General features: G+C 33.2%; 1 pseudogene; it reads right to left on the bottom strand.

Moving 5' to 3' along the window:
* Positions 1 to 2,184: 2,184 nt before the first annotated feature.
* Positions 2,185 to 2,969, bottom strand: LOC143562038 (RING-H2 finger protein ATL80 pseudogene; annotated as a pseudogene).
* Between the last annotated feature and the right edge of the window lie 231 nt (positions 2,970 to 3,200).

The following is a 3,200-nucleotide window of genomic DNA, read 5'->3' as shown; positions in this document are numbered from 1 at the left end:
CTCTTTTCCTTTCCATTTTTAAAAAAAGCTCAAGAACACCTATTTTTTAACTATCCTTAGTTTTTCTTTTCTTTCCCTCCTTTAAAAAAACTCAAAAACAGGGCGTAAAACCGTTCAAAAAAAATTTAAGATTTTATATCAAAGATAATAATGGAAAGGTGGAATATCATTATCTTTATTCTTTAGAATTTAGAAAGTTCGGTTCATATTACTATATTGGACTAATGGTGTACCAAATCTTATTACCAAATGCACTTGTTTAAATAAAACCATGTATCATTCTTGATTTGTATATTATGCATAAAATATGTGGAATAATAAACTTGTGGTGTTTACAGATCGGATGCTGTTCGATCATTGAGCAACTAAAACTTGTAATTTGGTTTTATCTTTAACACGAAACTAATTGTACGTTTCTTGCAAATATTAATTCTTTTAATTTTGTTACAAGAAACATATCAATCAATCAATCAATCATACCCAGTAAAATCCCACCGACAGCAGAGCTATAGGTAGGGTCTGGGGAGGGTGGGATGTAGGCACACCGTACCTCTATCCAAAGGAATAAAGAGGTGGCTTACAGAGAGACCCTCGGCTCTAAGAACATGTGTATGAAGCAAAAAAAGGAAATCAAAGTTTAACAGTTATATAAAAAACTACTACTAATTATAATAATATTAATAAAAAGGTCACAGTTTAACCGCAATATAAAAGCTAATAATAATAATAATAAAATATTTAACATTTAACATGTGGACATCTAAAAGTGATAAACATTTAACATGTGGACATCGTATATCACAATCATATATTTTCAATATCAGGACACATTTTCTTATAGCATTAATAGGGTAATATCTGTATATGTATTATGTTGGACGCAAAATATATTTTCTAACGCTATTAACACTTCTAGATGATTATGATATTGTATTATTAATAGAAGAATTACAATATAAGAGTCCATTATTCAGTTTAAAACTAATCAAATCAAACACTAAACTAAACCAAAACCGATAAAAATAGAAAGGAATTACAAATTCATTTATAGGTTTGATTTTCGGTTTCACAATTTCTAAATTTGGTTCAAATTGAATAACCCAAATAAATTAAATAAAATAATGGTTATTTAAGTTATATCACTTAGCTTGGTATATTTATAATATATAGCCCAATCATATATGTAAAATTTTGTTAAAAAATATAATAAAATAAAGTTATTAAGTTCATTAACTTGAATGCTTTGTTATTCGATTTGGTTTGAACATTACTCTTGTGGACTCGATTAGTCTATTGGAGTTACAAAATTACACTTAAATAAACTCAATACAACATTAAAATGTATACATTAAATGTTCAAACATTGCAATTTAAGTTAATTAATAAAATCCAATTTGTCGGTCATTTTAATATATTTTGTTTAAAAAAAACACTTTTAATGAATATAACTAAAAGTGAGTTTCGAAACCGACGATTTAATTATGCTAAACAAGTTTCGAGATAATATTATATTATAATTTGAATAAAAATTGGTTTTTATTGGTCCCAACTATTTTATTTTTGCCGAATGTGGTCACAACTATCATTTTGGCTGGCAACGGTCCCAACTTTCACATACGTTGAATCCACCAGTCCGCGACTAACGGAGTACTAACTCCGTTAATTAAAAGCTGATGTGTCGTACTAGTTGTCAAAAACAGCTGACATGGGCATCCTACGTGGACTGACTATGTATTATAACAAACGTTTTATACTTAAACATTATACAAACATAAATTCCCAACTTATACACCCCTAAATCCCCAAATTCTCTCTAACTCAAGAACCCTAATTCCCTCTTCAGCCGATTGAAAGACACATTAGCTTTTAATTAACGGAGTTAGTACTCTGTTAGTCGCGGACTGGTGGATTCAACGTATGTGAAAGTTGAGACCGTTACCAGCCAAAATGATAGTTGAGACCACCGCCGACAAAAATAAAATAGTTGGGATCAATAAAAACCAGTTTTCCTTAAATTTATTATCAAAGAAAAAACTAAATTATATCATTCTTTGCTAGCTTGTGCACTAGCAAGACACACAACATCTAACTATTCATAGATCATTGGATCCCAAGTTTCAGTTTATTAATATTAATACTATTATTATTTTAATTTTTATTATTATCCAGCTTCTACCTGAAGCTCAATTATAACCAAAAAACAATAATCTAATATGTACACAATTTTATTAATATCCTTTCCATTTTACACTTATACCCCTAACTGCAAATTAAATAAAATCAAATCCAATATCTAATTACGGCAAGAACCTGTTAACCGAACCACTTGTTTCTCCTTCTCCGGCAGCCGGAATCCGAGATCTTGTAAACTCACCGCATTTCTTACACCCCGCCGGAACCAGAATTTGGCGGCAAGATGGACACGTGGAGTGAGCTCCAAACCACGTGTCAATGCACGTGACATGGAACCCATGTCCACACCGCGGCAACACTCTAATCTCATCTCCGGCGGTGAATTCCGACAAGCAGATTGCACAATCGGAGACTTTCAATTCCGGCGAGTAGGTGAGCTTCGGAAGCTGTTTCAGGACCTTCTTTTTTAACCCTTTGTTGGCGGCGGCTGGTAGAGACTGATCGTTGCCGGAGATTGTTATTTCGCCGGAGATCCGGCGGATCCGGGTGCACCGGGCAACGGCGATGAGACCCAGGACGCAGATTAAGGCGCATAAGAAGGCGGCGAGGATGACCACGAAGTCGTTGTCGGAGTTTCTGGGCTCCGGCGGCGGTGGCGTGGTGGTTGAATTGGTTCCGGCGAGTAGACGAGACATGGGAAAGGAATAATAATAATAATATTGTGACCGGAAGTGAGTCGGCGGGTTTTATAAGGAGGCAGTTACGTTGATATATACTATGTGAAGGAAGAAATAATTAATACGTTTGGATAATGCAACTATAATAACTGATTTATAGTCTTTTTATAAAGTTTAATAAATATCAAATCTGGATATTTCTTTTTTATTGGAAAATTGTAATAACAGATATGGTCAAAGTCTTTAGAAGACAGATGTGGTTAAAGTTTATAAAAGTTTGGAAGAATGTTACAAACTATTTAAACTCAAACTTTAATATCAAATCTGGATATTTCTTTTTTGTTGTGGTGACCCGTGAGGCCGTGACCATGTTTGTTACTTAACTACTAG

This window comes from Bidens hawaiensis, unplaced genomic scaffold (genome assembly GCF_021521415.1).
Source record: "Bidens hawaiensis isolate Kalapana, Puna unplaced genomic scaffold, B.hawaiensis_p1.1 tig00020895_1, whole genome shotgun sequence".
Taxonomy (NCBI): domain Eukaryota; kingdom Viridiplantae; phylum Streptophyta; class Magnoliopsida; order Asterales; family Asteraceae; genus Bidens; species Bidens hawaiensis.
The sequence above is the reverse complement of the archived record's forward strand: the minus strand, read 5'-3'. Positions and strand labels throughout refer to the sequence as shown.